General features: G+C 43.6%; 1 protein-coding gene across 3 annotated transcripts in view; it reads left to right on the top strand.

The window, feature by feature from the left end:
* The window catches only part of LOC109934783 (calcium uptake protein 3, mitochondrial), a 170,912-nt gene extending 154,862 nt beyond the window's left edge, over positions 1–16,050 (top strand). For all 3 annotated transcript variants that reach the window (XM_048605044.1, XM_048605037.1, XM_048605011.1), the window contains one exon: positions 14,621–16,050. The gene's annotated coding sequence lies outside the window, so the exon portion shown is untranslated. The remainder of the gene's footprint in view (positions 1–14,620) is intronic.
* The last annotated feature ends 8,018 nt before the right edge of the window (positions 16,051–24,068 follow it).

Genomic DNA, 24,068 nt, shown 5'->3' with positions numbered 1-24,068 from the left:
ACCTCTTTATCTGCAGTTCCCCCTACCCCAATATCCAGTCCTGAAGAAGGGTAATACACGAAACGTTGCCTTCTCCTTTCCTCCAGATGCTGCCTGGCTTGCTGTGTTGTTCCAGCCTCCTGTTTGTCTACATTGGATTCCAGCATCTGTACTTTTTTTGTCTCTAACCAAGTTTATACCACTGCGAGGTCTCTTCAAAGGATACCCCACTATGGGAAGTTCTCTGCCTCCCTCAGACATGAACTCAGTGAGTCCCTTTCTCACTGCCACACTGCTAGGACCCCTTCAGCTCTTCGATCACACTGTGAAACAAACCCACTACTACAGCCGCATGACCTTCCTTAGCTCCTGTCTTCACAACCAACTCAACCCTCAAGGCCTACAGGTAAATTTTAAACCGTCAAAATTTGGATCCACTTTCGATGCTCCATACTCAACACCTCCGATGCCTTCAGAAACAATTCTCTTTCTGGATTCTCCGCTCAACCCTCTCTTCAATGTGCTGGCACCTCCACTCCCTCTCCTCATCCCTCCCCCAGCTCACAGCCTCCCTTTCCCAAACTTGCGGAGGACCTGTACTCTTCATAATCCAGACGCTCAACAAACAGCTTTTCTGCTTCATATCGGACATTAAAAATTGTAAGTTCTCAAGACTGTCCTCTACTCACCTACAATGGGAGAACCGGCTCACTACTCAGAATCTGCGCCCTCTTTCTGTCACCTCCAGGCCCCCCATGCTGCTGCCATCATTAGGCACATGCAGACCTCATCCAGCACTGGGCCTCTCCAGTCTGACGCCATTTCCGGCACCCAAGCCTCCACAGTCATCGACCAAGACCCACAGAAATTCACCTTCAACCTCCATCTCTGGTCCGCACAACTCCTCAAATGCTGCTCTGGATTCCGCTGAGGACTGGGACCTCCCTCAACTTCCCTGCAACTTTCGCCTCTGCTTCAGACTCCACCCACTCTCCAATTAACCCCCGGACTCCTATCCCCGGGGTCACTCCTGGGTCTTACTACCCACCTGTAGCCAACACACCTCTCCCTCCTCGTCTGTCCACCCCCACAATATACCCGATCACTCCACCTCTCCTCTCTCCCACAACCCTCACCCCCCCATCATCCAAACCCCCCCCCCCCCCCCCCCCCCGCCTCCCCCCCCCCCCCCCCTTCCCCCCCCCCCCCCCCCCCAATTCCCCACTCCAGAACCTTGCTGCATATTCACCATTGCCCCCTGATCTCTAAGTCTCTACCCCCACCTCAGCGAGTTCCATGCCTGCCACAAGATGGAGCTCTTCTTCGGCTGCATCCACCTGCATGGTGTCTTAAAACATAGAACATAGAACAGTACAGGATCTTTGGCCCACGATGTTGTGCCGAACTTTTACCCTAAACCTAAGGTCTATCTAACCTCCACCCCTACCTTATACTATCATCCATATGCCTATCTAATAGCCGCATAAATGCCCCTAATGATGCTGACTGCACTACCCTCTCCAGCAATGCGTTCCACGCCCCTACCACTCTGATGTCTCCCCTATATCTACTTCCACTCACTTCAAAACTATGCCCCCTCGTAATAGCTATCTCCACCCTAGGAAAAAGTCTCTGGCTGTCCACTCTATCTATACCTCTGATCATTTTGTACACCTCTATCAAGTCACCTCTCATCCTTCGTCGTTCTAAAGAGAAAAGCCCTAGCTCTCTCAGCCTTTCCTCGTAAGACCTTCCCTCCATTCCAGGCAACATCCTGGTAAATCGCCTCTGCACCTTTTCCAATGCTTCCACATCTTTCCTGTAATGAGGCGACCAGAACTGGACAAAATACTCCAGATGTGGCCGAACCAGGGTTTTGTACAGCTGGAACATAACTTCACGGCTCTTGAACTCCATCCTTCTATTAATGAAAGCTAACACACCTTACGCCTTCTTAACAACTCTATCCACCTGGGTGGCAGCTTTCAGGGAACTGTGAACGTGAACCCGGAGATCTGTCTGCTCCTGCACACTGCCAAGAATCCTTCCGTTAACCCTGTATTCTGCTTTCAAATTTGTCCTTCTAAAATGAATCACCTCACACTTTTTAGGGTTCAACTCCATCTGCCACTTCTCAGCCTAGCTCTGCATCCTATCAATGTCCCTTTTTAACCTAGAGCAACCCTCCACACTATCCACAACTTGACCCACCTTTGTATCATCTGCGAACTTACCAATCCACCCTTCCACTCCTTCATCCAAATCATTTACATAAATCACAAATAAAAGAGGACCCAGAACAGATCCTTGTGGTACACCACTCGTAACTGAGCACCATCTTGAATATTTTCCGTCCACTACCACCCTTTGTCTTCTAAGGGTCAGCCAATTCTGAATCTAATCTGCCACATTACCCCCTATCCCATGCCTCCTTACTTGCTGCATGAGCCTACCATGGGGAACCTTATCAAATGCCTTACTTAAATCCATGTATACCACATCCACTGCTTTACCTTCATCTACGTGTTTGGTCACCTCTTCAAAGAATTCAATAAGGTTTGTGAGGCATGATCTACCCCTCACAAATCCATGCTATCACGAATCAAACTTTGCCTATCCAAGTGATCATAAATCCTATCACTCAGAGCCCTTTCTAATAACTTGCCCACCACTGAAGTAAGACGAAACTGGCCTGTAATTTCCAGGGTTATCCCTATTCCCTTTTTTGAGCAAGGGAATGCCACTCCCCAGTCTTCCGGCACTATTCCCGTGGACAGTGAGGACGAAAAGATCATCGCCAAAGGCCTTGTGATCTCTACCCTCGCTTCCCATAAAATCCTTGGATAAATCCCATCAGGCCCAGGGGACTTATCTATCTTCAAGTTCCTCAAAATTCCCAGTACATCTTCCTTACTAACATCGACCACCTCTAGCCTGCCAGCCTGTTTCACACTGCCCTCCCCTACAACTAGGTCCCTCTCAGTTGTGAATACCAAAGAAAAGTATTCATTAAGGACCTCTCCTATCTCTTTAGGCTCCGTGCACAAATTCCCTTTACAATCCTTGATCGGCCCTCCCCTTTCTCTGGTCGTTCTCTTGTTCCTCACGTACGTGTAAAAAAAACCTTGGGGTTTTCCTTGATCCTATCTGCCAAGGTTTTCTCATGCCCCCTTATAGCTCTCCTAAGCCCTTTATTCAGCTCCTTCCTGGCTAACTTGTATCCCTCTAGATCCTTTTCCGATCCTTGTTTCCTAAGCCTTATATAAGCATCCTTCTTCCTCTTAACTGATCTTTCGACCTCTCTTGAGAACCAAGGCTCCCTCACTCGACCGCATCTTCCCTGCCTGCTGGGGACAAACATATCGAGCACACACAGTATGCATTCCTTAAACAATCTCCACGTTTCCATAGTGCTCTTCACTAACAGCATCTGTTCCCATTTTATGTTACCCAGTTCTTGCCTAACAGAATTATAATTACTCTTCCCCCAGTTATAAACCTTACCCTGCTGTATGTACCTATCCTTTTCCATGACTATTGTAAAAGTAACAGTTATGATCACTACCGCCAAACTGTTCTCCTACCAACAGATCTAACACTTGGCCCGGTTTGTTGCCAAGCACCAAATCCAAAGTGGCCTCTTCTTGTGTTGGTCTATCTACATACTGTGTCAGGAATCCTTCCTGAACGCACTGGACAAAATCTGCTCCATCTAAACTATTACAACTAAAAAGTTTCAAATCAATTTTTGGAAAGTTGAAGTCACCCATGACTACAACCCTGTGACTTCTGCACCTTTCCAGTATCTGCCTCCCAATCCGCTCCTCCACTTCTCTGCAACTAGTAGGAGGTCTGTTTTAAAAAAAACCCCAACAAAGTGACTGCTCCTTTCTTGTTCCTGACCTCAACCCAAACTGACTGTGTCGACATATCATTCTCAACCTGCCTTTCAGTAGCTGCTATACTAGCCCTGACTAGCAATGCCACTCCCCTGCCTCTTTTGCCAACCTGCCTATTTCTTTTAAAGCATCTAAATCCCAGAACTTTCAACAACCATTCCTGCCCCTGAGTTACCCAAGATTCTGTAATGGCCACAACAACGTAGTTCCAAGTATTGACCTATGCTCTAAGTTCATCCACTTTATTTCTGATACTTCTATACTTCTAGTATACACACCTCAAACCATCCCTGTGTCCACAATTACGCTCCATCGACTACATTTCTTTATTAACAAACTCACTCCCTGTTGTGTCTGTTGGAAGGCTGAATACCTCATCCTCTGAATTACAAATCCGGTTCCCCACCCCCTTGCCAATCTAGTTTAAACCATCCTGTATAGCTCGAGCAAACCTCCCTCCTGGGATATTTGTGCCCTTCTGGTTCAGGTGCAACCCAGTCCTTACTTTACAGGTCCCAGCTTCCCCAGAATGTGCTCCAATTATCCACATAATGGAAGCCCTCCCTCCTACGCCAGCCCTGTAGTCACGTATTTAGCTGCACCCTCTCCCTATTTCTTACCTCGTTATCACGTGGCACTGGTAGTAATCCAGAGATAACTACCCTGTTTGTCCTGGAGTTCAGCTTCCAATCTAACTCCCTGTACTCGTTTGTCACATTCTCAGTCCTATTTCTACCTATGTCATTGGTACCAATGTGTACCATGACTGCTGGTTGCTCACCCTCCCCCTTAAAGATCTTGAAGACATGATCCGAGATGTCACGGACCCTGGCACCTGGGAGGCAACATACCATCCGTTCATCTTGTTCGTGTTCACAGAACCGCCTGTCTGTGCCTCTAACTATTGAATCCCCCACTACAATTGCTCTCCTATTCTTCCCACTTCCCTTCTGAGCCACAAAGCCAGACTCTGTCCCTGTGGCTTACCCCTGGTAGGTTGTCCCCCGCAACAATATCCAAAACAGTATACTTATTGTTGAGGGGAACGACCACAGGGGATCCCTGCACTGACTGTTTCCTTCCCTTCCCTTCCCTTTCCTTACTGTCACTCAACAGCCTTCGTTCTTAGCGGTAACTATGTCCCTGTAGCTGCTTCTTCAATAAAGGTTCCCAACCACCCTCCAGGGACCCCTTCTCCCACCTCCAACCTTCCTCCTCCTCTTGGACACCCTCTCACGGTCTCTTACTAGCCCTGGACCTCTATTGCTAACTGCCAACATGACATCAACCACCTTGATTTCTCCACCCCCTTCACCACTTCAACCTCAACCCCTCCAAACATGCAGCATTCCACTCTTTCCGCACCAATCCCCCCCCACCTCCCTGTTTCACTATCAAACCCACAGACAAAGGCAGGGCGGTGGCAGTCTGAAAGATGGAACCTCTATGCCGCAGAGGCCGAACGCCAACTCTCCAGCACTGTGTTCCTACCTCCCCCTTGACCATGACCCCATCATGGCCCATCAAACCTCCGTTTCTCACACTGTCTATGACATCATTACCTCCTATGATCTCCCCTCCACCACTTCCAACCTTTATAGTCCCCCAGCCCTGCACTGCCTTGTTCTACCCGCTCCCCAAGATCCACAAACCCAGCTACCCCGGCCGACCCATCATCTCCGCACGCTGCTGCCCCACCGAACTCGTTTCTTCCTACCTCGACTCTATTCTGTCCCCCTTGGTCCAGGCACTCCCCACCTACATCCAGGACACAAACCCCACCCTCCACCACTTCGGAAATGTCCAGTTCCCTGGCCCCCAGTGCTTCATCTTTACCAAAAAACGTGCAATCCCTATACATGTCTATATCCCACAAGGACGGCCTGCAGGCCCTGAGATTTTAACTCCAACAAACCCATCCAGTGAGCCACCCGGCCCCACCAAGACCCTCCTCTGCCTCGCTGAATTAATCCTCATCCTCAATAAATTTTCATTCAATTCTTCCCACTTCCTCCAAATCCAGGGGGTTGCCGTCGGCACTCGCATAGGCCCCAGCTACGTCAGCCTCTTTGGTTATGTTGAACAGTCCCTCTTCCGTACGTACAGCGGTACTGTTCCCCAACTCTTCCGCCATTACATCGATGACTGCGTCAGCGCTGCATCCTGCACTCAAGCTGAACTGGAGCAGTTCATCGACTGTCCTAACAACTTTCACCCTGCCCTCAAATTCACTTGGTCTATCTCAGACACCTCCCTCCCCTTCTCTTGACCTCTTCGTTTCCATTTCCGGCGACAGTTTACTGACCAACATTTACTACAAACCCATAGACTCCCATTGCTACCTGGACTATGCCTCCTCCCGCCTTGTACCCTGCAAAAACTCCATCCCATTTTCCCAATTCCTCCATCTTCGTCACATCTGCTCTGACGAGATGTTCCTTGCCCAAGCATCCCAGATGTCCTCCTATTTCAAACGACGTTCTTTTCCCTCCCTCTGTCATCCAGACAGCCCTCCACCATGCCTCCTCCATTCCCCACTCCACAGCTCTTAACCACCAATCCCCCCTCCAAACATAATAAAGATAAGGACCCCTTGTCTTCCCTTTCCTCCACACCAGTCTCTGCATCCAGTGTATCATCTTCAAATACTTCAGCCAACTCCAATTAGACCCTACCATCCAGAACATCTTCCACTCCCCACCCCTCTCTGCTTTCTGCAAAGACCATTTCATTCGACACTCCTTAGTTCGTGCCACTTTTTAGTTCATGCCACATTCCCCTCCAAACCCCAGCCCCATACCTTCCCCTGTAACTGTAAAAGATGCAACACCTACCCACACGCCACTTCCTCACCTCTTAGCTTTATCCTGCCTTTTCCTGTAACGCTGCTCATTATTCTTTTTCAAGTAACAATCTCATTCAATCTTGAATATTTCAATTGAACCTGTCTCCTCAAGCAGTGCATTTCAGATCTTAATCATCTGTTAGATGAAAAATGTTTTCTCATATTACTTTTGTATTTACTCTTTCCTGATCCATCCTTAAGTGGCAACAGTTTAACTGAACTGCCTAAACAGTTCTTTTAACTGTCCATATAGTTTGAATGTTAGAGTTGGGTTATCATGAAATCTGATTATCATTTCAACTTAGATACTAGGCGGTTATGATTCATATTGCCATGGGGAAGGGTGCAGAGGAAACCTCATAAAGGTCACTTTGCAGGCTTTCCTAGAATGTAGCAGGATATCAAATGTTTTTTCATCTGCCTGGATCTGTTTCAATGGTTCAGCACATGGAATGGAGTTTGTGCTGAAATGGAAAAGGTCCAAATTCATCGTGAGATGAAATAAGTATGAAATAGTCAGCTGGCTTGGGCTAGAGAGGGAGAGACACTCTCTGGGAAAAGAATATCTCACTGCTAGCAAGCTGAGAAAAGAGCAACAATGAATCCTGGGAGCATCAACTAATTTTGGATTGATTTAAGGAAAATCGTATGTCTGGTGTTACAGACAGGCAACTGATATGGTGATACAGTTTCGTTATCCCACCTCTTAAATGATCAAAGAGTGTTTATATGTGCTTTTCTAAAACAAAAGTGTTTAACCCCTGAGTGCTGTAATTGTCACGACCAGATGAATGACCAGTATTGTCTAAAAGAAATATGTTCATTATTTAAACACCCAAATATATACACACTCACACCCACATGCACACTCTGACAAACACACAGTGCATTTGAGAAGAGATTATGATTACAAAAGCTACCACGCATTTTAGATCCTAAAGGTTTGAGAGCTGTTTGTCACGCTTGCTTTTCCCTCTGCTGAAGACTTGAAAATGATGCAGAACTATAATCTTTTTGGCCTGTTTAAAAAAAAAGCACATCTTGAAGTTTGCAAAGAATGATTTGCAATGGTATACAATGTACAGTAGCAGATGTGTCATGTTCCACTCCAGTTGAAATGTAATTGAAACCCATATTGACAGCCTGATTTGGTCCCTCAAATGGGGAGGTCAAGGAAACCTAATGACTCGAAGTACGGATGTTTCTTAACTGTGTCGAGTTCTTTCACTGAGCTTGATGTTCCTTGCCCCTCTACCCAGAAAATATGCTTTATTGGATCACCTTTATCAGCAACCTGGGGCAGAATCTTCCCAGCCTTTGAATGATCTGGACATTGGCAAGAAAAATGGGGAAAATTGCATGAGATGTCCAACAACAAGTCACATTTTCAGGTGTTGAAGACATGGTGAGACACGCGCTAACATCCTCATTATTATGCTATTTCACCTCATTGATATGCAGTTTCCCATCCACCACACACCGGATAGAAACTAACTGTTGATCATTTCTGCCCTGGAAATCAGTCGCCAGACAGGAATGTTCCTTCCCAGTTGGGGAACACTCCATCAGTCAAGGACATTCAGCCTCCAATCTTCGGGTAAGCGTCCTCCAAGGCGGCCTTCGAGATGCACAACATGCTGAATCGCTGAGCAGAAACTGATAGCCAAGTCCTGTACCCATGAAGACAGTCTGAACCGTGATCTTGGGTTCATTTCGTGCTACATGTAACCATACTAAAATGTACTATCTTCCTTACTGTCTTGTTATGACACCATCACCTTGATAACTTATAGTCTCTCTACCTTAATTAGTTTGCACAGTTTTAGATTACTTGTTACTTAGGTATAAAAGTCACATGCTGAGGGACTAACCAATCATTATTCTAGCCATTTAGTTTGTTTCCAGCACCACATTATTTTTAATATCTCTCTGCCTCAATGAATCAAATTATAGGTCATCCTTTCCCTTGCTATTCTGCTGTTGACACGTCACACTGATACTTTTGATCACCTGCAGAGACTTATTATTCAGCCTGTTAACACTCCACTCACACCATTGTACAATCTTTTCATCTGTCTACCAATAAAGTATGTGTCTGTGTACTACTCTTCACTCCACCTGATGAAAGATCTGTGCTTCAAAAGCTTGTGATTTCAAATAAACCTGTTGGACTATAACCTGTTTTTGTGTGACTTCTGAGGTTAAATATGGCCAAGGAAATCTTATGTTGATGGCCTCCCTTCCTTATCTGATTGATTTGTACTTCTTCATATTCATCACCACTTGAAAGAAGCACCCAGTGTAGCAATAGCACAAAAGGTACGCTGGGTGAAGTGTTTCGATGGTCATGACCAGTGAAGCCCAGTAACAACATTACTCACCAAATTAGCTGAAAACTGAAGTACATAGCTGCTAGTCTGGACCTGCAATAAATAGTCAGAGATACAACAAAAGGAAATCCTACTTGACCACCAAATCATTGAGATACCTGTTGCTGATGCATTTATCTGTAACAGTTTTGGTAGCAGTGACCACAACAATGTCGTGAAGATGAAAGTCTGCTTCTATATTAAAGGCACCCTGTACAATATTTTATGGCATAACCACCACATTACACAAGATCATTTCAAAACACATTGCAGTTCAAACCTCTATTCAAGAAACTGTATGGACTACTGGCAGCAGCAGAATTGTATTCTACCCCAATCTGTAATCTTATGGCTTGGCATATCCCTCACTCCACCTGATACAGTGAGGAGTCCAGGAGATCATTGGGCGTTGGGGATGTCATTGGACGAGTAATGCACAGGCTGAAGCTAATTGTCTGGGAAATGGGTTGACAATACTATGGCTTTAAGAGGAGTAGTTGGTCCCGGGTTTTTTATTTATGAAAAAAGGTTGAGACAGACATGCTGAGCAGTCTGCTCGAAGCCATTTAAGTAAACAGCTTGTGAGGCCTTGTGTTTTCTTTTTAAGATGGAACTATAGAAGCAGCCTTAGTGGATGGGGTCAAGCTCCCACAGAACCAGGATTTTTAGTTTTACCTTTCTGCAGTTGCTGTGATCTTGAAACTAGATGTGTAAGGTCTTATTCCTCTCTCTGTTACAGCTCAAATCTGGGATTTTCTACCTGCCACTAGAATTGCATGTGATGCAATGTTTTTCTGAAATTGCCTTTGTCAAGGGTGTGTTTATGGGATGTTATGACATTGGAACAGATAATTAGTAGTAGATTATAACCATACCTTTATATAATATATACAGATCTTTATATCTTATTATTCTGTTAAGTATTTCAATAGTTATATTTAAGCCAATTCTTTTTATTTTGTCTGTATTTTAACTGTAGTATAAAAATAAAGTGTGTTTTGCTTAAAGTTCATAGTTTGACCATCAGATTGCACATGGAATGCAATGCTTTACACGTACCTTTAGAATAAGAGAAGGTTAGGGTCTAGACTATCTTCTTAATATATCTTTTGAGGGGGTTTGGTTTGGTCCATAACAGTTTGAATCCCACAACAGCAGCAGGTAGATTTTTGACCTCCATTGATAAATATGAAATATAGAGCTAGTCCCAAATTGCGTATGCATAAATATCGTCTCTTGCTGTGAAAATGTCTGCTTCACAAATATCCTTTAAGGGAGGAGATTCTTTTCATTCTTGCAAGGTCAGATCTACTCAACTTCAGGCCCACAGCAAAGTGATTGAACTACTCTCTGAAATCACCTAGTGAGCCACTCAGTTCAAAGGCAGGTAAGGATGGGCAACAGCTGCTGACCTTGCAAGCCTTTTATTTCTATTCGTTTTGTGGGATGTGGGCGTAGCTGGCTGGCCAGCATTTCTTGCCCATCCCTAGTTGCCCTTGAGAAGGTGGTGGTGAGCTGCCTTCTTGAACTGCTGCATTCCTCCTGCTGTAGGTTGACCCACAATGCTATTAGGGAGGGAATTCCAGGATTTTGACCCAGCGACAGTGAAGGAACGGCGATATATTTCCAAGTCAGGATGGTGAGTGACTTGGAGAGGAACTTGGAGGTGGTGGTGTTCCCATATATCTGCTGCCCTCATCCTTCTAGACGGAAGTGGTCGTGGGTTTGGAAGGTGCTGTCTGAGGATCTTTGATGAATTTCTGCAGTGCGTCTTGTACATAGTACACACTGCTGCTACTGAGCGTCGGTGGTGGAGGGAGTGAATGCTTGTGGATGTAGTGCCAATCAAGCGGGCTGCTTTATCCTGGATGGTGTCAAGTTTCTTGAGTGTTGTTGGGCCTGCATTCATCCAGGCAAGTAAGGAGTATTCTATCACACTCCTGACTTGTGCCTTGTAGGTGATGGACAGGCTTTGAGGAGTCAGGAGATGAGTTACTCACTGCAGTATTCCCAGCTTCTGGCCTGCTCTTGTAGCCACTCTGTTAATGTGGTGAGTCCAGTTGAGTTTCTGGTCAATGGTAACCCCCAAGATGTTGATAGTGGGGGATTCAGTGATGGTAACACCATTGAATGTCAAGGGGCGGTGGTTAGATTGTCTTTTATTGGTGATTGCCATAGCCTGGTATTTGTGTGGTGGGAATGTCTCTTGCCATGTGTGAGCCCAAGTCTGGGTATTGTCCAGATCTTGTCGCATGTGAACATGGACTGCTTCAGTATCTGAGGAGTCACGAATGGTGCTGAACATTGTGCAATCATCGGCGAACATCCCCATCTCTGACCTTATGATGGAGGGAAGGTCATTGATGAAGCAGCTGAAGATGGTTGGGCCAAGGACACTACCCTGAGAAACTCCTGCAGAGATGTCCTGCAGCTGAGATGATTGACCTCCCACAACCATGACCATCTTCCTATGTGTCAGATATGATTCCAACCACTGGAGCATTTGCTCCCGATACCCATTAATTCCAGTTTTGCTAGGGCCCCTTGATGCCACACTCTGTCAAATGCAGCCTTGATATCAAGGGCTGTCACTCTCACCTCACCTCTGGAATTCAGCTCTTTTGTCCATGTTTGAACCAAGGCTGTAATGAGGTCAGGAGCTGAGTGGCCCTGGCAGGACCCAAACTGGGCGTCACTGAGCAGGTTATTGCTGAGCAGGTGCTGCTTGATAGCACTGTTGATGACACCTTCCATCACTTTACTGGTGATCGAGAGGAGACTGATGAGGTGGTAATTGGCCGGGTTGGATTTGTCCTGCTTTTTATCTACAGGACATACTTGGGCAATTTTCCACATTGTCGAGTAGATACCACTGTTGTACTGGAACAGCTTGGCTAGGGGTAGGGTCAAGTTCTGTATCACAATTCTTCAGTACTATTGCCGGAATGTTGTCAGGGCCGGTAGCCTTTGCAGTATCCAGTGTCTCCAACCCTTTCTTGATATCACGTGGAGTGAATCGAATTGGCTGAAGACTGGTATCTGTAATGCTAGGGACCACTGGAGGAGGCTGAGATGGATTGTCCACTTGGCACTTCTGGCTGAAGATTGCTGCAAATGCTTCAGCCTTTTGCACAGATGTGCTGGGCTGTTACATCACCGTGGATGGGGATATTTGTGGAGCCTCCTCCAGTGAGTTGTTTAATTGTCCACCACCATTCACGACTGGATGTGGCAGGAGTGCAGAGCTTAGATCTGATCCGTTGGTTGTGGGATCGCTTAGCTCTGTCTATCACTTGCTGCTTTCGCTGTTCGGCGTGCAAGTAGTCCTGTTTGGTGGCTTCACCAGGTTGATAGCTTATCTTCAGGTATACCTGGTGCTGCTCCTGGCATGCTCTCGTGCACTCTTTTTTTGAACCAGGGTTGATCCCCTGGCTTGATGGTAATAGTTGAGTGGGAGATATGCCTGGCCATGAGGTTACAGATTGTGTTGGAGTACAGTTCTGCTGCTGTTGATGGCCCACAGCACCTCATGGATGCCCAGATTTGAATTGCTAGATCTGTGCGAAGTCTGTCCCATTTAGCACAGTGATTAGTGCCACACAACATGATGGAGGTTGTTCTCAATGTGAAGACAGGACTTTGTCTCCACAAGGACTGTGCAATGGTCACTCTTACTGATACTGTCATGGACAGATGCAACTGCAGCTGGCAGATTGGTAAGGATGATGTCAAGTATGTTTTTCCCTCTTGTTGGCTCCCTCACAGACCCAGTCTAGCAGCTATGTCTTGCAGGACCCGACCAGCTTGATCAGTAGTGCTGCCACCGAGCCACTCTTGGTGGTGGACATTGAAATCCCCCATCCAGAATACATTTTGTGCCCTTGCCATCCTTAGTGCTTCCTTAAGTGTTGTTCAACATTGAGGAATTCTGATTCATCAACTGTGGGAGGACGGTACGTGGTAATCAGCAGGCGGTTTCCTTGCCCATGTTTAACTTGAAGCCATGAGACTTCATGGCGTCCGGAGTCAATGTTGAGGACTCCTAGAGCAACGCCCTCCCGACTGTATACTACTGTGCTGCCCCCTCTGCTGGGTCTGTCCTGCTGGTGGGACAGGACATATCCAGGGATGGTGATGGTGGTGTCTGGGACATTGTTTGTAAGGTATGATTCTGTGAGTATGACTATGTCAGGCTGTTGCTTGACTTGTCTGTGAGACAGCTCTCCCCATTTTGGCACTAGCCCCCAGATGTTGGTGAGGAGAACTTTGCATGGTCGACAGGGCTGTTTCTGCCATTGTCTTTTCTGGTGCCTAGGTCGATGCCGGTTTCATTTCTTTGATTCTTTGTAGCAATTGGTACAACTGAGTGGCTTGCTAGGCCATTTCAGAGGACAATTGAGAGTCAACCTCATTGCTGTGGGCCTGGAGTCACCTGTAGGCCAGACCACGTGATGGTGGCAGATTTTCTCCCCTGAAGGATATTAGTGAACCAGATGGGTTTTTTTTCCGACAATCATTTCATTGTGATCAGTAGATTCTTAATTCCAGACTTTTTTTTTTGAATTCCAATACTACCATCTGCCGTGGTGGGATTCGAACCCACATCCCTAGAACTAGGTCCGCAACGTCAGCTTTCCTGCTCTACTGCTGCTTGGCCTGCTGTGTTCTTCCAGCTCTACACCTTGTTATATCAGATTCTCCAGCATCGGCAGTTCCTACTATCTCTCTCCCCAGAACATCAGCTGGGTTTCTGGATTAATAGTCTAGCGATAATACCACTAGGCCATCGCCTACTCCTCCACATCCCATGAAAAACTTTCAAAGAAGTTTTTTTTTAATTCACTTGGCATCAGTGGTTGGCCAGCATTTATTGCCCATCCCTAGGATATCAGAAGAGGCACAAAGTATACCAAAAACATGGTGTAAATTTGGTCAAGCTGCAACACAGGACAAATATTCATGATAAACTTAAACAGCATGCTATTAACACAGTTAAATGATTCCACCCTAACAAAGCATTGCAATTTTTTCACATCTCACCATAAACGATGGTGGATGCTTAAACATCAAAGAGGAGGAGCCTCCACAAACATCCCCAGCCTTAATAACAGCAAAGCCAAGTATATCACCACAGAAGACTTGGCTGAACATTAGGATTTCTGATTGTAGATCCTTGCAAAGTGGATGAATCATCTCGGCCTCCATCAAAATTCCCACTATTATATGTGCCAGTCCGCCAACAGAGCTTTTAAGTGTCATTTACTTATCCATAACCTACTAAGTTTCAGTCTGCCAGGACCATTCAACACCAGTCCTCACTGAAAATTAGTTCAAACATGAACAAAAAAAGCTTAATTCCAGAGCAGAGTTAAGACAAAAGTGCTGCATTTGACGGCATGTAGTATCAAAGGGCTAAACTCCAGTTAACAGAGCATAGTAGATGAAGGGTCAGTAAGAGGCATTGGAACAGTCAAATATCGAGGTAATAAATGTTATTTAACTTAATTTTCTCATTTTTTTCAACACAGGTGTTCAAAGGGCCTGACAGGAAAGGTTTCTACAAACATGCATGTTAGAAAATGAACATTTTTTTTGAGCAACTTTGAAGGAAGTGTAAAGCATGCTACTTCTGATGATCTGGAATATAGCATTAAAAACCCCAATTTAAGGTTTAGTGTTTACTGGTAAGGTAGATTTATGCAAAAACTTAACCTTATTTGATTAATAGGAACATTACTGCATTATAGTAACTTCTGTGCACTGCTCAAATTTTTCTACTTTGTATGTGATAGAAATGACAAGCACGTGTGATTTTTCTGTATATTACGCCTTGTTCCTCAGCTGAAAATCTTCATAATGCAATCTATGGAATGAGTAGTCAAGAAAAGTAGTGTGATACACAATTTCATGTGGACATGAGCACCATATCCACTCATCACTCAAGACTTTGATATTTTCAGCTAGCATAATGTGTTAAAAATGTAGACAAAATTGCTTTTGAACATTAATCTTAAGATGTATTTGGTTTGTGATGAGAAAACTAGACCTGCAAACTATTAGAAACATCCAATTTTTTAATGTTTTCTCAATACAAATTATTTATTATTATATCTGTTGAAGTAAATAGCATAGATGTATTTGTAGAGAAGCTAGATGAGAATATGGAGGGGAAGGGAGCAGAAGGACTTACTTAATTAACATTTCGGGTCCGGTGACCCTTCCTCAGGAGGATCTGAGGAAGGGTCACCGGACCTGAAACGTTAACTCTGTTTTTTCCTTCACAGATGCTGCCAGACCTACTGAGCTTTTCCAGCAACTTTGTTTTTGTTCCTGATTTACAGCATCTGCAGTTCTTTCAGTTTTTATTTAGAAGGATTTATTTGTAGGTTTAGACGACAAGGAGTGAAAAGATAGTCATGTGGAGAACAAATATTGCTAGACCATCTGGGCTGAACAGCCTGTTTTTGTGTGGTAGACTGTAATTCAATGCAATTTATGTAAACTCAAATCATGAAAGGAATTGAATGTTGAAAATAATTTGTAAGAGAATATTGACAAATTACTGGTTCCCTTTCAACGATAGCTGTCAATGCATACTATCTTGGTTAATTCTTAAAACAATCGTGTTGGTACCTTCTCAAAGCAAGCTTCACTTTTGTTAACTTACTTTTTTTCTGAAATACGCTCCATTCCATTTACTTTTCACATTTATTGTATTAGGATAGAGATTGTTCTGCAATTCATTTGTTGATGTGTACTTCCTATGAATATACTTTTCATATAATAAGCATTTAAATATATTGTTCTAATTCAGAATGGGATACTACAGCTATCACAGTTACAATTAGTGCAGTTGTTAAATCAATGATTCAAAGTTCAGTGTGAAAAACAGTCTGCAAAATAGACTTTTATAGCTTCAATTACGTATTAGAATCAAGCAATACATTCTTATTTTCAAAAAGACAAATAATTCTTGTTTAAAATTATTTGCAGAATGTATCATGTATTTTAAAGACAATAATAAAACTATAGAGCAACTATATTTTGTTGTATTTAAAATTGTGTTTTGACTTAATCACATGGTTAAAAACCATTTCATTGGTCTGCTATACTGAGATTCACAAAATATAAAAATATCATTCTTCACAGAAACTACTATCCCACCTTGAAAACTATGTGAATTTGAAAGAACTATCTAATACTTGAAAGAAACAAAGACTAGCATGTCAAACAATGCAATACATAAAGCTGATAATTTGTGGTGTCTTAACGATTAGACTCTACATATATTTTCAAATTATTTTTACAAATGTTTTAAGGGCGTCTTTACCATTAGATTAATAAATCTAGTAGTCAGGTCCTGCAGCAGACTTTTAAAATGTTACTTTGACCACATAAGACTGCAACTATGACACCATTTTGTTTGAGATTAATACGACAAATTTACAGAAGCAATGTATCAAATTCAAACAAATGAAAGATATACCATGGTTTAATTATACAGAAAGTACTGACAATGCTTTACATCTGTCAAGTTTAAAACGCATGCTTAATGGGCAAATAACTTTGTTCTTCCCTTACCTATATATATATATATTTCTTAGCTGTTGAATTTGCAATATTTATTTATTTTTTGTTTTTGACTCCTCCCTCTCCAAAACACTGTCTCAATTGAATACTTTTTCTTCTTTACTTCCCCAACTTATTTATCTTTCATGTAGAAGCAGTTGCTTCTGCAGCTACATACTCAAGAATGCACTCCTTTCATCTCCAACCACATTCTTCAAGCCCAACATAATCCTGTCTCCTTCTTCTGCTCAAATGTAAATGTCAGTTTCCTTCAGCAACTATATGTAAAATGCTGTGAGATTTTCTTAATACTTTGTCCTGCCATTCCTGTGTTTCTGTTCATTTTTTTTTTGGTGGGATTGGTCTGTACGGGCGGTTGCCTTAATGCACAAACATATTCAGTGATAGTAGGAACTGCCGATGCTGGAGTCTGGGACAACAAGGTGTGGAGCTGGATGAACACAGCAGGCCAGGCAGCATCAGAGGAGCAGGAAAGCTGACATTTCGGGTCTGGACCCTTCTTCAGAAAAAAAAAATGCAGGTGAGTACAGAAATAAAAGAATTGGGCAGATGAATGCGTGGCTGGAAAAATGATACAGGTGGAAGGGCTTTAGATTTCTGGAACTGGCTCTGGGGAAGTTAACATCTGTACATACCAGATGGTTTGCATCTGAACAGAGTAACGTCTAATTTCCTTGTGGAGTGTATTGCTACTGCTAATGGAATGGCTTTAAACTAACTTGGCAGGGTGTGGGAACCAAGAAAGAGTATTAAAGAAGAATACTATTGCTGTGTTTATCCAGCTCTACACCTTGCACAAACATATTGTTGTTAGATAGGATCAGAGTGAAGTTTCTAATTTCCACGATGCATACATTTTATGCACATAATATGTCATCTGAGTTATATAGGATCTTTTTCAAGAAGATTGTTACACACTGTCAGTAATCATGCTGTATTCTACAACTTATGGTTACATGGGACAGGTTGAAATTTACAGTATCCGTGATTAAGCGCACACTCTCAAATCCACAGTATTTTCCCAAACAGCTGGAGATCTTCAACACTTAGAAATAGATGCAAAAATTACAGTGCCAGGACTGAGGCAGAATTTGAATTCCAAGCTGCATGTAGACAGTGAAGATGAAATACATTTCAAGAAGTACTGGCATCAATTTTAAGAATAACTAATGATTTCATCACTACCTATTTATACTGTTATGTTGTAAATATTATTTCTATGATTGCTATAGGATAGAATTCCAAGATGTGGTTGGGACCACATTGAAAAATAAATTCTCCAGTATAACATGAATGACTTGATGCACATTATTTTGAATTGCCTGTTACTTTATGGAATGTATATTTCAGAAAATTAGAACAATTGCTGTGAGAAAAGAAATGCCTTTACTCTGTAGTTTAAATAACCACAACAATTCTATATCAAAAAAACTCCTCTAGTGTGAATGTAACAAAACTAGAGTTCAACAATCATGCCACTGTAGTACTGATCTCTGGATTTGTTCTCAAAAGCCCTCCACTTTTCTCTCCAGTGCTACAACCTCTTCAAAACATAAAGAAAACCTCCAGGAAAGGGAAAATTCAAAAGTAGCAAGGAAAGCAGAGTAAAAATAAGCAGTGGGTTAGAAGGTGAAAGAAAGAGGTGAAATGAGAGAAATTTTAAACGGATTAAAGCTAAAGGTATTATACCAGAATATGCAAAGCCTGTACAATAAATGAAATGAATTAATAGCACAGATAGAAATTAATAGATTTGACTTGATAGCCATTAGCGACATATTTGTAAAGTGCTTAAAATTGGAAAGTAAATAACCTGGTTTCTCTTTCTCTATTTCTACTATCTTGCCTCAGAAAATGATGACATAGAATTAGTTTGGGTAAAGCTAAAAAGCAGCAAGGGTCAGGAAACATTAGAGGGTGTTGTTTACAAGTCCCCTAACAGAAGCTGTAGTGTAGGACAAAGTATAAATCAGGAAATTAAAAGGAAATGTGACCAAGATAATACAGTATTGATGAGGGGCTTTAATCTTCATACAGACCAAGCAATCCAAATTTGCAAAAATAGTGGTGAGGACACATTGATGGAATGTATGCAAAATTGTTTTCTAGATCAGTATGTCAAGGAACTAAGCTACTTTGGATTGAGTTCTGTAGAATAACAATACCTGACTTGAAATGTTAACTCTAATCTTTTTGCAGATGCTGCCAGACCTGCTGAGTATTTCCTGCACTTTCTATTTTTATTTTGGATTTAATATTTCATTTGGTTTGAAACCTCCCCTCCATCATAAGGTCAGAAGTGAAACATTCGCTGATGATTGCACAACGTTCAGCAATTTGTGACTCTACAAATAATAAAGCAGTCCATGTCCAAACGCAGCAAGACCTGGACAATATCCAGGCTTTGGCTGAAAAGTGGCAAGTAACATTAGAGCCATACAAATGCCAGGCAGTGACCACGTCCAATAAGTAACAATCTAACCATTGCCCCTTGACATTTGTTGCAGTTACCATCACCTAATACCCCACTAGCAACAACCACCTGTTTACTAATTATATACCTGAAGCAGACTTGGGCACTCCCTTTTATGTTAGCTGCCAGATTCTCTTCATACTGTCTCTTTGCTTCTCGTTCCTTTTAGTGTTCCCCTCTGAACTTCCTGTATTTCTGTCTCTTTGGTCATCGAGGTAAGGTCTGAATTTGTTTGTTCTAGTTTACCACTTTTTATAGCCTGGGCTGCAGCTATTTACAAATCCGTTTTTAATGATTTGTATGAAGGAAATAAGTGTAATGTATCCAAGTTTTCAGATAATACAGGACTATCTGAAAAAGTAAACATTGAAGAAAACTAAATGCTGTAGCAGGATATGGATAGGTGGGTGAATGGCCAAGAACATGACAGATGGAGTACGATGTGGAGAAATGTGATTTTTTTTTTGAATAGTGAGACACTGGACAAACTTGCATTCAGAGGAATCCAGGCATACTGTTCTTTTACACAAATTAATTGTACACCAACAAGTACTTGGTTATGGTTGGGGGAATGTAGGTTGGTGGCTGGAGATGGTTAGATTAGGTTGAGGGGCGGGGTAGTTTGTGGATGTTGTCATGTATGGTCAGGATTCTGGTCAGTTTTGGGAATGGGGAAGCTAGTTGGTTGCGTGTACACCACAGCACTCATGCTTGAGAGAGGCTCCTTCAATATCTCTGCAAGCCATGTAGCCCTGAGCATTCTTTGCTGCTGTTCCAGAAATATCCTCTTCATCGACAGCCCCCAAGATCAGTGTCTGTATCCAGCAGGCGGAGAATGGAATGTCCACTGCTGTGGATATTTCTTCACCGTGTACGCTTGCAAACCTGTGATGTGCAACTCACCAGGCATAAACCCAACTGTCAACCTTACTGATCCCACCAAAGTATAAGTATCTGAGGTAGTGCATGAATCTATTGGCATACATCATCAAAGTGTATGATCTCCTCTCAGCAGTTGTTGTATTCCTGTTGTACCACCTTATGCAGGATGCTTGAGGGTCCTGTGATAACCTAAAACCATGAATTATACTGTCAAGGTAAGATGTTCAGCACTCATTATGTTAATGCTCTTATTTCACTCCCTGATGCTATCAATAAGAATGATAGTTAATTCTATGTCCTCATTGGAGACCTGATCCCACCTTACCCTATATCTATGGAGTACTAACCCTCCAGCTTTACGTAATCAATTGTCTCTCTCCAATGGAGAGAGATGATACAATTCTCTGTGGGCTATGACTCTGTACCACCAATTCCGTGTCCAGTTGGCCCATTCAATTCCTCAGGCCTGCTGTACCATTCAATAAGATCCAGACTGATCTGACTGTGGCCTAATTCCACTTCCCTAATACACACCCTCCCCATCCTCATCTTATCCTTGTCCCCTTTGTCAGAAGTCACATGACATCAGGTTAGAGTCCAACAGGAGTCTCACCTCTCACTCACCTTAACTCCAATGTGTTGAGGCCTAACCTGCTGAGCCTTTCCTCATAACCATTTCATCCCAGGAATCAACCTAGTGTATTTTCTCTGAGCTGCCTCCGATGCAAGTGTAACACTCCTTAAATAAGGAGATCAAAACAATTGCGGTACTCTAGATATGGTCTCCCCAATGGCCTGTGTAGTTGCAAGTAGACTTCTGGATTTTATATTCAATCCTCCCTTCATTAAAGGCCAACATTTTGTATTGCTTCTTAATTGTTTGCTATATCTGCATGCTGACTTCTTTGTGATTCATGTATGAAGACACCCAAATCCCACTTTACTGCAGCATTCAGTTATATTTTTCCATTAAATGATATTCTGCTTTTATAGTCTTCCAAAGTGAATAATATATTTTCTCTAAAATCCACCTACTACATTCCCAATGAACTTTAATAAATTTGTCAAGCGCAATGTTCCTTTCATTATACCGTGTTGAATGTATTATGATTTTCTAAATGTTTAAGTTTTCTAAATGTCTCAATTATTACTTTATTTAGAATGGATTCCAGCATTTTCTTAATGAGAGGCTTACTGGTTTGCATTGTGCCTCCTTTTAATGAATAGTGGCTTTATATTTCAGTTTTCAAGCTTAGTGCAGTGGAAGTTCACCAGATTAATTCTTGGGTGAGACTGTTTTATGAGGAAAGATTTTTATTCAGTCGGTCCTTTGCTGGTTTAGAACCAGGGATCAGTGTTTATAAATAAGAGCTTGCCTATTTCAGACAGTTTTTTTCTCACTGAATGTGGTAAGACTTTGGACTTCCTGCAAAGATGGTGGAAATAGTCTTTGAATATTCTTAAGGTAGATGTAGGGAACGAGAAGCTGAAAAGTTTTCAGGGGTAAATGGGAATGTGGAGTTGAGCTCACAGATTGGCCATGGAGATGAGGAAGTTCTTTCAGGAGCTATCTTTGGAATTCTCTACCCTGAGATAAATAGAGTTTTGGTGTACAAGGGGATCAAGGATATGATCTTGAATGGTACAGCACGCTTGAGAAACTCTAATCCTAACCGAGGATGGAATTGAACCCAGGTTCCTGGTGCTATGAGGCAGCAGTGCTAACCATTGAGCCACCGTGCCGCTCCTTCCGGAAGGTGAGAGTAATGGTGTATTGGTGAACAGATGGAGGGCATCTTGGCTCCATTCTGATCGCGCTTTAATTTTTGCCACTCTCGGGATCCATCAAATGTCATCTTTGCAACGTTCCTTTTGTTGCTGTGGTGCAAGTAGATTCCCGCGAATTGTAATCACTGAGCCTGGTCGGGAAATCCGGAAGTACCCCACCGCGTTTGCCCCTCAGAACATGAACAATGTGCTGTCAAATTTCTAAGCCTGTTTGCTTTATCATGGGTACGAGAATTCAAGTAAAGCCATGCATTTATAAAAGCACATCATGTAAAAAGTGATGGGAAGCCGGGAGAAAAATATAGAAATAGACCAGGAAGAAGCCATTGAGAGATTAATGGACAAGTGAGGCATTTCAGTAGACTGCATTTGGGGGATTAGAAACCAATGTAACCCAGGGAAGAGGGGATGTTGGCTAAGCAGCAGTCTGCGAGACAGAAGAGACAATTTGAAGTTTTATGGAGGATGAGAAGCCAGCAAGAGCGTAGGGATATTCGTGTCTGATGAGTACGTGTAACGGTCTCAAATGATAATCGGATTCGTAGGTTGACATTCAGTTCTGAATTCGATTGGGAATCTTGGCTGCAAACGGCCTCGTTTACACGATTTCCAAACGAAGGCGATCAGACAGTTAGCAATGAGTCCTTGAGTCACTAAAACTAAGTAATCTTTCAACTAGAAATTGCTCAGCCTTATCCATAGTGTGTTTTAGTACAGGAAATGCTGTAACATTCACAGCCGCCCATCTTTTAAGTTTTCGGCTAGTTACAGTTACCTTCTGCAAACTGGCAGCCCAAAAGTTGTTTCTTTTGGCGGGGGGCAGGGGGGTGGGGTGGGGTGTGGTGGTGGAGTGAGGGTGGAGTCTATGACAAGTTGGAGACTGGGTTTCGTTCTCCTGCTAAAAGCCAGATACTGTGGATGCTGGAGATCTGAAATAAAAAGCAACTACTGGAGAAGCTTAGCAGGTCCAGCAGTATACGTGGAGAGAGAAAGTCAATGTCTCGAATCCACTGACTTGTTATTGGCAACTCATTTTTCCTCTCCACGGATGCTGCTAGACCAGCTGAGTTTCTCCATCACTTTTTTGTTTCGTTCACCTAATCATCGGTAAATGAACCATCGCGCGACAAAAATCAGGATCTAATTATAGTCAAAGCATTATATTGTTAAAACAGAATACATTCATATACGGATATCCTTAAACATAATGAATCACATCAGTAAACATCTGTAATCTTATTTAATAGAAAAGTAAGTATTTGACTTTGCCAGTAAAATGAGCTCAGGTCATGCATTGCCAGTGTTAATAAAAGCAAGTTATTATATTCCAACTGAATTAGTCCCGAGTTCTAAATGGTAATTTATTAAATATGATTGCCGTGAATATCATTCTGTTTGTTGGAATATCTGCTCTGTTTTAAGACGATGTGTTACACTCAACATATTTTATTAATATAATCCATTAAGGGGCATGTGATGTCCGGGCTGGCACTGCCAGCTGACAGTGTTTCGCTCCGCTTGCGCTGTGCAGTGTTCAGACCGCACGTCGCGATAGCGGGCCGCAGCTTCCAGTCAGTCAGTTCTCAGTTTGCAGTCAGCCCAGCCCCGAGCAGCAGAGCCCAGAGCCGGGGAAGCAGCTTTGGAGAAGATGGCGCCGTCGCGATCCCGCACATTGAGGAGGTGTCAGCGGGTGCTGTACTGGATCCCCGTCCTTTTTATCGGACTGATCGCCTGCTGGTCTTACTACGCCTATGTCATCCAGCTGTGTGTGGGTAAGGGCTTCAGTCGGTAGCAGCAGCTCGTCCCCGTGCAGCTCAATGGGGGGCGCAGTGTATCTGAGCTACAACCCTGGGCACTACCGGCCTGAGTGCATCTCCTCCCCGGGGGCTGGAGGGTTAACCACCGCCGCTCCCCATCCTCCCGTCCCCGGGCTCCCACTCTCCTCTTTCCCCATACTCCGCTGGTTCCCCGTGCTCTCTGGGGGCTCCTCATCTTCTCCCCTCCATCCCCTCCTTCAGCTCCCCCCCTCCCCTCCCCGGCTCTCTCGGTCCCTCTCCCGGCTCTCTCACCATCTACCCCCCCAGGCTCTCTCCTCTTTCTCCCTTCCCCCCAGGCCCCTCTCCTCTTCCCCCCACCCCCCAGCTTCTCTCCCCACCCCCCAGGTTCACTCTCCGCTCCCCTCCCCCCCACCCCCCAGGTTCTCTCCCCTCTCCCCACCCCCCAGGTTCACTCTCCGCTCCCCT

Source organism: Rhincodon typus, chromosome 1 (assembly GCF_021869965.1).
Source record: "Rhincodon typus isolate 14 chromosome 1, sRhiTyp1.1, whole genome shotgun sequence".
NCBI classification, from domain to species: domain Eukaryota; kingdom Metazoa; phylum Chordata; class Chondrichthyes; order Orectolobiformes; family Rhincodontidae; genus Rhincodon; species Rhincodon typus.
This window is presented reverse-complemented; position numbering and strand designations above follow the sequence as displayed.